The following is an 11,565-nucleotide window of genomic DNA, read 5'->3' on the forward strand; positions in this document are numbered from 1 at the left end:
CCACACTGACTGCCAGAGGAGAGTTGTCTTAGTTACTTTTCCCATTGCTAAGACAAAATACCAGACACCCAAAGTTAAAGGATAAAAGGTTTCAGCTCAGTTTGTAGAGGTTTCAGTCCATAATTGGCTGGCTCCAAGGTGTGGCAGAGACAGTGAAGCAGCAAGCACAGTAATAAGCAGAAAAAGCCTTCTGTATCTCCCTTTTATCTTTTCTAGGCTACCCACCTTTTGGGTAGCACCACCCACACCAGGGTAGGGAAACCTTAATCCCAACATCACACAGCCTAGATCCAGCCACCTCCGAAAAGCCTCACCTATAACTGCATGAGGCTTTGAGGTACATCTAGACACAAACCGTGGCATTCTGCCCCTCTCCCCCAGAAGATTCCTGTACGTCCCTTTATGCAAACAGTGTTTAGTCCATCTCCAAGAGTTACCACAGTCCTACCAGTTTTAGCATTCCTGAAAAGTCCAAGCCCAACGTCTCCTCTGAGATTTAAGGCAAACTCTTACCTGCAAACCACCTGTACAAATGAAAAGAAAGTTAAACTCTTCCAACATACAAAGGCATGAGATAAACATTCCCAGTCCAAAAGGTACAAATAGAAGGATAGAAAGGAGGGCCGGGGATTTAGCTTGGTGGTTTTGCTGCCTGCCTCACAAGCGCAAGGACCCGAATTCAATCCCCGGTACCAAAAAAAAAAAAAAAGAAGAAGACTAGAAAAGAACACGACCAAAATAAGTCCAAAATCCAGCAGGGCACACATTAAATCCTGTAGTTCCATGTCGAGCATTCTGTGTAATCTGTGGCAAGATGTGGACTCCAAAGGGTTTGGGTGGCTCTGCCCCTATGGCACTGCCAGTGGTTGCAGCTCCCATAGCTTCTGCCTAGGGCTGGCTTTGCTCTATCCTTGCAGATTTCCTCAGAAGATCCACATTCCTGACTTCTCAACCTTCCGGGGTCTCCACTGAACCTTTGGATTCACACTCACAGCTTCACAAACTGCCCTCTCAGGGGCACACTGCCTGGCTTCCCAGGTCTTCTTCTGAAATCCAGATGGAAGCCTTCCAGACCCCAAAGTTCTGCATGCACCTAAAACCAGTGCCATGCAGATGCCACCAGGGTCTGCTGCCAGTCGGAGCAACAGCCAGGCTTCTCTCTTGGTTGTAGGGGTAGAGTGCCTGGATTTCTGAGTACTATGAACCCAATCCAAAGGAACAATGCCATTTGGGAACATGGTATTCTGGGGCTCTCTTATCAAAGCAGTCTTCCACCTTTGCAATTTTGAGACTGTAAAGGCTGGAGGTTCTTGTGATGTTCTCAGCCACCTTTCCTATTGTCTTCTTCCATCCAAGCAACCAAATTCTCCACTGCTCCATCTTTACAGTTGGTAACTTTACTGGAGCTTCCTTTCTGGCCAAACTCAAAATGATTTCAATCTTTCTGCTGAGCTCTTTGCTTTTGATTCTTAACATAGATGTGGCTAAAAGCCCCCAACAAAAGCCAGGCCACCACATCAACATTAGACTGCCTTGAAATTTCTTCCACAAGATTAGTCTGCTGTGTTTAATCTAAGTCCAGGCAAAGTCTCTGGACATGAACAAAATGCAGACAAATTTTCTGCCAAAGGATAACACACATGGTCTGGAGTCCAACAGCTAATGCAGTCAGTCTTGCCAACAGAAGTCTCCTGAGCCTCATCTTTACCTGCTGCATTTCTATCACCATTCTGGGCTTCTAAGCTCTCACCAGAATCTCCCATCAAGTAAGCTTAAAGTATTCCAGGGCTGTTTCTTCAGCAGAATCTCCAAACATTTCCAAACTCTTCCTACAAACCAGTTCCAAAGGACCCTAAATACAACATCAGGCGTAGTCACAGCAACAATCCCAGTCCTCTGGTACTAAAATCTGTCTTATTTACTTTTCTTCTTGCTGAGACAAAATACCAGGTACCCAAAGCTAAAGGACAAAAGGTTTATTTCAGCTCAATTTGTAGAGGTTTCAGTCCATAGTCAGCTGGCTCCAAGGCAGGTTGGTATGGCAGAGGGGCATCACAGAGGAGAAACAGTTCATGGCAGGCAGACAGCAGACAGCAAAGCAGCAAGCAGCAGCAGCAAGCAGAAGCATCCTTCTGCATCTCCCTTTTATCCCTTCCAGGCTACCCACCATTTGAGGGGTGCCACCCACACCCAGGGTGAGGCACCTTCAATCCCAGCATCTCACCCTTAATTCCAGCAACACACACCTTAGATCCAGCCACTTCCCAAAAACCTCACCTCACATGAGGATCTGGGGGGACATCTAGATACACGCCATACCAGAAGTCTCACAGGTCTCAGTTCATCCTCACTATCTCCTACTTAAAGCCTGAGTGAGTGTGTATTATAGCTTAGCTATGATCCTGTGCCCTTCCTGTAGTCATAGATGGAAAACTGACTATCTGCCATCTTAAGCTTCTCCACTGTGAGATGAGGTGCATGTTGAGCAATTTCCCAAAGGGAAATAATTCAGGTAGGAAAGTGAAAAAAAATGGCCTAAGGCTACTATCTGATGAAATCTGTTTTCCATTCCTTAAAAAAATTAGGAATGGGATACCCAAAGTCTTGAGAAGTAAGCACTGGTGGCTTTAACCTTGAGGAGACATAATGGTTAATGAGTGGTTTCTGCAGCCAGAGACTTAGGTCTGATCCTGGTTCCATTACTTCTCTATCCATTCAGACTTGAACGAGTCCTTACAGTTCTCTCAATCCTTGCATCTGCTTTGCCTGCCTAGACAGTCTCTCCATGCTGCCATGCCAATAGTACTCCTGCTTTCCTACAGAGGAAGTATGCCATGTGATCCAAATGAGGCAATCGACTTGCACTCATTCATGTGGTAGACATGTAACTAGGTCCGACCAATCATGGTACCACACACCAAGGCCTCAGTGACTGGCCCAGGAATGGGCATGCAACCCAAGTTGGACCACCAGAATCCTGTCTGAAACCTTTCTCCCGGAGTTGCCTTGAAGACTATTTCTTTCTACCTGGTCTTCTACATAGAAGAGGATTTGGATCTGCAGAAAGCCATTTCTCTGCCTCATAGAAAAGTATTGGCTAAGGGGGAGAAAAAAGAAAGAGTCCTAAAGATATTAGCAGAGTTCTTCCAACCAGCTGGGCACAAAGTCAGCTTCGTTAGCTCCCCTAAGTTTTTCAGTTATGAGAATAAATACCATTTGCTTTTATGCTTAAACTAGTTTGTACTGAATGTCTGTCACTAACAACCTAGAGTCCTGAAGAATCCAGTTGCTGAAAGAATTACATGACACAATGCTAGTGATATGCTTAGTGGGATACCCAGTGGCTATTTAGCTCCTGGCTTTCCTCACAATAAGAGCAGATATAGAATGTTACCCCAATGAAAATTGTTATTTATTATTATCATTCACTTTACTCAAGACTTGCCATAAGCTGTATTTTGGGTCACTCTCCAAGCAAAATACATTTCAAAACTTTGTTACTAATGTTTCCTTTTCCTAGAATATATTTTATTGTCTCCACATCCTACCCTAATCCTATTCCTAGTAATCCCTAAGCATTATTATCTGCAAAAGAGTACCCTTCCCTGACTCTTCTGGCACCATCGTGTTCACTAGCCTCCAACTATGTTCACTATACACAGAATGTGCACCAAGCTGATCGTTATTTGTTGTCCTGTGTTCTCTTAGCATGACAGCTATTTCCAGTGTGTCTGTTCCCTGTTTCGAGCTCCACTATATCTTCATGAGAGCTAGAACAAATCTTGTTTTTTAAATAAATTGCACCGTACAAGGCAGAGTGTGACTTTGCTCTTTTCTACAGATAGAGGGCGCTGGACTAGGCAACCTTATAAAAGTGGTTTTACAAGCAGAGATGCTCGGGAAATACTTGTCTGTGGACAGTTTTCAGAAAATGAACCAGTAAATTTTGGGGGCAGCCTCACAGATGACATGACACCCACCCTTGATCCAAGAGGGCTTGATCCCAGGTCTCCTAATTTTCATTTGAATATTCTTTCATTGATACAGTAGGTGAGCTTAGCTCCTCTGAGGGTGTGGGGTCCATGCTACTGAACATCACCCAGGCTCTGAGAGCATGCTTGCTGTGTGTCACATCATTTAATTCCATGACGTATATACTGTTGGTCGCCTCTTTGTGTAGTTGGGCAGACTGAATCATAGAGAGGTTGTGGGATTTAACCAAAGCTACACAGCTATCAAATGTCAAAGCTAGGATATTAGTCCAGCACTTTCTGATTTAACAGAATCTTCCTTTAACTGATGGATCGCTATGTGTCCTCAATAAACAAATACTTTGTGTCATGTCACATCCAAAATCTCAACCGAAGCCTAGCACCTCAACACCTTGCTGCATGAAGGAAGCCAGAGCTCTAACACTGCTTCTGCCATTCCAACGTTGCAGTTGATACAGGTGCCTCTTTATAGCTGTATCCCATATTTTGCTCATTTTTAGTAGAATGCTAATTTTATATGCATTCTCCATACCCAGATTTAGATGCAGCACCCAGTTGAGCATACTTGGTTTTTATCTAAATATGCCATATCCCAGGTGAAAAATGTGCTGTCTGCAATGTAATTATGCATTCAGAATAATGTGTATGTCTTCTGGGGGTGTATAAATCAATAGCTTATTGTGCAATACATTGTCCAATTTTTTTGCCATAGATATATTTGAGAAAACTGAAACTTGTCAACTGGTTGCACATTAATAATGAATTTGAGGCTTGGACAAGAAAGCAGAATAAATCTGAATTGACAATTGCTGACCAAGAAGACCTTCACAGCCTTCTCATCTGTCTGTTGTGCCCAAGGCCTGAACAAAACCTAAAACCAGACAATAATATCACAATAAGGTACTTTAATTTTCCAGGATATCATTCTTTATTCAGTAAAAATGTATTGAGGGCCTGCAATAGGTCCTAGGGGGCAGGGTGAGCAAGGCAAGATGAGGGTACTGCAGTCTTGGGTCTGCCACATGAGTGGAAAATGACAGCCAAACAAATAAACACATGCAGACATTGCTGAGACAATTTTAAATACAGGTACACACTGTAAAGAAAGTAAAATAGAACCAGATTAGGCAGGGACTAGGGGTGATGAGGCGGGAGATGCCAATAAATAGGTATATAGTTAAGAAAGATTGTTCTGAGCAACAGATGTAGAAGCTAAGATCTGAAAGTTGAGAAAGCATCAGCTCTGTAAAGATTGGAAGGAAAGCATTCCAGGCATAGGGCATAGCATATGTAAAAGGACAGCGTGGGCACAGACAGTATGGGCAAAGAAAATAAGGCAGGTGTGACTGGAGAGCAGAAAGCCAAGGGAGCGATCAGCACAGATGACATTAGACAGGTGCGCAAAGGGTTAGCCAGGTAGAACCTGGCAGGTCATTGTAAGCAACTTGGATTTTATTTTAAGTGTAGAACAAAGGCATGGCAGGGACTTAAGCCAGAGAATGATGTGATCTGATTTATAAGCTTTCTGCCACTTCAGTCCAATTACATGTACTTATTGCAAATTTAAAGCTCTGGAGGAAAAATTAACCCCAAGTGAGAGCTGCCTGCATACAAGATCACATTGAATGCTATAGATTTCCCCTCTGAGAACATGGGAATATTCTTTCCCAATAGCCACATCCTGACAGAATGAATGCATTTGGGAAGGGTTTTATAGTATCCAAATTGCCAAGGACCCCTGGCAAACTTCCCCTTGGTGTTATGGTTAGACAGAAACTTTCCTGAGTGACTTGCTGAATCTTATGAAAAAAGCCTAATGGAAAGGCAGATGACCTTTCCTTGTGCATGGAGGTGAACCAACGTGTCTGCTAAAGCGTGTGAATTGTGCTTCCTAGAGCAGTGAAGAGTCCCACTGCATCATCCGCTCACACTCCTGCACCTTCAAAAAGAGCAAGGGCTCTGGTCACCACCAGACCAAATTCAAATTTCAGCCCTGCACCCCTAAATGTCTAATATTAGTCAAGCTATTTAGTATGACTGTGTTTTAGTTTTTTCACCTGAATATGGGGATTAGTTATAGTACTACCTTCTTGGGTGGAGATGGGAAAGTCAATGAGGCAATCCAAATAATGCATTAATTCCAGGGGAAAGCATAAATACTTGCTACTTCCATACCTGAAAGATAAGTACCACGGCTGAAAAGTGTAAATCAAGGCACAAAGTGTTCTGCAAGAAAAGGCAAACTAAACCATTTGGACAAGTGCGCCTTCTTCTGAGAATGATGCTCAATCTACTAACGTGTTTTTGGACAGCCTTAAAGCTGAGAAAAAAGTCAAACGAATTGGCGACATATGAAAATGATACGAAATTCAGTGTCCATGGATAAAGTGTTGTTTGAATGCAGCCATGTGCACTTGTTAATGAATGGCTGTGGTACTTTTCTCACAAAAACAGTAGAGCTGAGTGACCTGAAAAAGTGACCAAGTAAGTGGCAAAGCTGAAAACATGAACAGCCTGCCACTTTCAGAAAGTTTGCTGACCCCTAATGTAACCAGCAAGGCTGGCTATACTCTAATTACATATACAGTTAATATATATACACAACTGTTCACTGAAAATTAGATTGTCCTACCCATAGTTAACACAGTCTTGATTGTGCCCTCACACTTCAGAAAACTTTCATCTCAGACATATGGAAACTATATATTAGTTATCATATAGTTATATAAACTATAACTAATTAATTGCCCTTCTGTCCATACTTCCCCCCATGTACAAGCCTGCAAATACCCAGGTGGTGGTTCACTTTTCCCCTGGATATTTGGCCTACAGTTAGTGAACTTAAACCAAGTAAATTGCTGGAGGCCAGGGATGAGTTTACTGTCATCCTATCAGCCATATAATTAAATTGAACAAACAGAATATTGTGTGCTTCCCTACTTGCTTAAATTTTTAGTGGAAATATTCTTACTGAAAGTGATAACCAGTGTTATCAATTAATATCATCTTACTACAAAAAAATTATTTCCATAAGGCATGATTTAAACAAACACCACCAGAAGTACCTGCAGATAACTGTTTACTGGAAATTAGATTTTCCTATCCATAATTTATATAATCTTGATTATATCTTCATACTTGAGAAAACCTTCATTTCAGACATATGGAAACTGTATATTGCTAGAAAAATTAAATCCCTGTAGGATCTCTGGACCATTATTTATCAAAAGCTTCAGAAGGAAAGTTTCCTTTTAGCCTCTGATTTGCCTGTCAAAAGATGTCTGTCAGTGAGTGAATTATCAGGCAAATGTCCTTCCAAGATCCTTGCTCTCAATTTATCTTTCCTTCCCACATAGTCAGGACAGATCTTTGTTTTAGAAAGGGAAAAGCTACATGAAAGTGTGGGCTATTGGTGTATGTGAAACCTAATGAGTCTTTCCCTAATTGGAAAAGATTTTTATTGCTTTCCATTTTTGGTTGTTAATAAAGCTCCATTATTACCATACAAAAAGTGCCTCTCCTACTGTATGCCACAAATTTTACTGCTTACGGTCATTGGTATCAGCTCATTTAATCCTTATCCAATCCCATAATTGTGTGTCTGTTTTGTTTCTATTTTACAAGTGTGTAAACTGACCCTGGAGAAATTAAGTAATTTGCCTTGGGTCACCTAACTTGTAAGCCGCATACCTAGGATTTGAGCCTAGAGCTTTAAATCCCCAAGCTGTTCTTAAATACTGCAACTCACTAATGAGTTATTTGCTTTGTTTAAGCTTAACTTTTACCTATTGTTCAAGATTCCCTTGCCCAAATTAACCAAAGATAAATAATTTAAATCACATATAACAAAGATTTTTCATGTTTTAATAAGAGCAAAGCTGATTTACTAAGAAACAAAATGCTCTTTCTGTGAGGGAGGCTACTTTGGGCAGTGTATCTTACTCTGTGAACAATAACATATGCTTTATTTAGGATGAGATCGATAGCTTTTGGACATTGCTAGGGTGTCATCTTTTAAGAATTTGGTAACCAGTTTTGTGTGTTTTATTAGACATGGTGCAATGAGAAGTCAGTCATAGATTATCTTCCATGCTTGTGCTTTAAATTGATTCTACTCTCTGGCTAAAATCTGAGCTTCATAGTCCTGTGACTCTTAATCTATCATCTGATACAAAGTCCATGATAAGTACTATCATTATTAGCTCAAAATTCATTCTTCTGTGATTATGGCATCTTTCAGACTTTCTTTCATTTTTAAAACAATTTGAGCTATAATTTTCATGCAGTAAGCACATTGATTGTATATATTTTTATATATTTTAATACATGTACACAGCTTTTAAACACCACCTCAATTAATATAAGGAACATTTCTATCATTCCACACAGTTCTCTCATAATCTTTCACTGTCAACATCCCCTCCCATGTACCCTAACCTCAAATCTCCATTGTGCATTTTTTTTTTTTTTTTGATACTGGGGATCGAACTCGGATCCTTGCACTTGCGAGGCAGGCGGCAGAACCGCTGAGCTAAATCCCCAGCCCCATTGTGCATTATTTTTAATGGTTCTAGAATTTGCAATCATTGAAAATAATACAGTGTGCACTCTTTAAATCACATTTCTTTCACCTAGCGTAGCATATATGAGTTTAGTTTATGTTGTTCTGTAGATCAGAAATGTATCTTTTTATTGCTAAATTGTATTTATTTTATAGATATGCCACAATTTGTGGATCCATTAGTCTATGACAGACAGACACTTTTCTTGTTTCCAGTTTGAGGCCATTATGAATAAGCTGCCCATTAATTTGGCAGTTTGGGGTAGAGATACATATTAGGCTACTTAAGAGTAAAATGATTGAATTACATGCTATATTAATTTTGTAAGAAACCACCAAATAGCTGTCCAATGTGGTTGTACCATGTACACTCACATCAGAATATGTTGGTTGTATTAGGTAGTTGGTGAATTTTAGTGTCACCAGAATTTTTATCTTTCTCAGTGGAGCAATGAACCTGAGCCAGTAATTTGTCTCCAGAGAATTAGTTTCTATGACACTGAAAGAAGAGACAACGTCTCTTCTACTGTGAAAAACCTGATCTTATTGGATAAATTCCAAGAAGAAATACTCATAGATTTTTGAAAGAATAGAACTTAAAATCCGGTCTGTGAAAATGAAATTGATTTGGGTTCACTTTTGCTGAGAAATGGGAAATAATGGGTAGCTACAGTTTAGGCATTGGCACTGTAACTGTACTTGAGGTTGTCAGTGACTTTAAAACATAACCTGCTTCAGACCTCTATCTGATGCCTGGGGCCTGCCTACCTCAGGTGGGCACTTAGGCTGTGTTTGAAAGCCCCAGAGCAGAGTGAACATGGAAGAGACCCAGTCTTCGGGCAAGCACACCTGCATGTCCTGCTCCCACCGAGTGAGCAAGAGAGCAAGAATGTCATGGGCTAAATGAAGTTCCTTTGTCCCCGTCAGCCCAGAGCGAAGGAGCCAGGAGCCCAACAGAAATCCGGAGCGTCTCTCTTTATAGTCTGAAAGAAAAGGGCTTTGATTTGATAGCCGAGAGCCATCAATTAACCATACTGAACGCTGATGCTGGCAGCTAAAGAATCACAAGGTTGTGGCACCAGAGGGAGAACTCAAATAGATGGTAACCAATTTCAGAAGACAGCAAATAACGAAAATGGAAAGATAATGATATGTCTTAAATCTAAGAAACGAGAGTGCTAACTGCACACATAATTCTTTATCTCATTGCCTGCTAAAGAATATTTTCCTTCAAAATATAATTTAAATGTATGTAGTTAAGCCTTAATATAAATCAAATGGTTACATGTTAAACAATGGAGAAGTAGTTTGTGATTTTTGAAACCTGGATTTGGAGGGCAGATGCAAAGTTCGCTGAGAACACCATTTGCTGGTGGCCTTGCTCAAATTGCAACTACATATTCCTTAAAAACAAAAAAAGGAAAAAGCAAAGCAGAAATCATACAAGGTACCAAATATAAATTACAAGAAATAGATGGAAGCACAGAATTTTAACGGCATTAGTAGCTAACATTTTTTAATATTTCCCGTTACTGTGCTAAATGTTTTAAGTGTGTTATTTTATTCAACTCTTAAAACAATCCCATGAGAGAAGTAATCTTTTTCATCCCACATTACAGCTAGAAATTGAATCACAGAGAGGCTTGTCTAAGTTCATGCATCTAGGAAGGAACAGAATTTTCTACCTACAACAAAACAAACCTCTCATGAAATCAAAATATGGTGCCAATGCTCAGCCTTGGCAAATAACGAACCTGGCTTGAGACATCTAAGGGCCAATTCCTGACCCAGAGACAGATCTACTGCAATGCAGGAGCTCAGGTTAGTAACAATGACACAGTCAGAGGCGCTGTAGGGACAGAGTTTGGACAAGCATGATTTGTGTTTTCTTCTGAGGTATTCAGGGATTTAAAAGTGTTTTTTTCTAAAAGAAAAAAGAACTCTTCATTCGGTCCTATATATGCCCAACAGGTAACTAAAAGCAGAACAAAGCTTTGTCTCAATTTATTGCCTTAAAACTTTTGGCCAGATCTTTGCTTCGCTCTGCCAATAAGCAAAACAAGGTTGATCAGACCTCAGTTGACTTTACCTTCCTCATCCCCCTTCAAGACTGAGGACACGAAGAGAAGAGTCTTACAGGATCATCAGTTTCAAATGAGCACACAGAAGTCTCCAGACATTGCTTTCCACCCACCCTGGGTTCCAGCAGAGCCTCCACAAAACATAGACGGCTCCAGGCAAATGTATTTTTCTCATGGAGACCAAACTGTCCCCCTCAGGTAGTAAGGGCTTCTCCTGGAAGGGACTGTAAACTGGAACTGAGGTAGTGATCCACCAGACCTTAGTTCACCCAGCAAGCCCATAAAACATGGTCCCATCCTTTTGTTAATGCACTAGCCAGACTGATATTCTTCATCATAGCTGAGCCCCTTTCAGACTTGTAAGCTGAAATCCTCTCCAGTCTATTTTCTCTTACCGTCTAATTCTGCCGAAGCCTCTCACTGACCCGTTGTGAAATGCTCTTCTGTGATGACACTCAACAAACCTACCGGGGTGGTTGGCAAGCTGAGGGCCCTGTCACTGGAGAGGACCTGCCCAGACTGGCCACAGAACAATCTGTCACAAAGGGTTAACTTTTCGTAAGGCAGCACACTTTACAGTCTGCAGCACTTACAGCATGAGACATATATTATTTCATTTAGTTTTCAAAACATCTGAGAAGGAATGGGGACCAGAGGATTATTAACAGTTGGCAGATAACACAATGAGGTTCCGTGTTGTCTAAGAATTTGCCCAAATGCTTACAACTAGATTGGAAAAACATTATTAGGACCCTAATCTTCTAGTTCCATAGCTTGGCTTTTCAATTTTAATCTCTCTCTCTCTCTCTCTCTCTCTCTCTGTCTCTCTCTCTCTCTCTCAATTCACTGAGTTTCTTGCTATGATTTACGTGAACATTATGATCCCATTCATCCTAGGAAATCTGTACCAGTATATGATATATCTTGGTTC

The sequence above is a fragment of the Heterocephalus glaber genome, unplaced genomic scaffold, assembly GCF_053883595.1.
Source record: "Heterocephalus glaber isolate CG9 unplaced genomic scaffold, H.glaber_assembly_v1.0 deba00001606, whole genome shotgun sequence".
NCBI lineage: Eukaryota > Metazoa > Chordata > Mammalia > Rodentia > Bathyergidae > Heterocephalus > Heterocephalus glaber.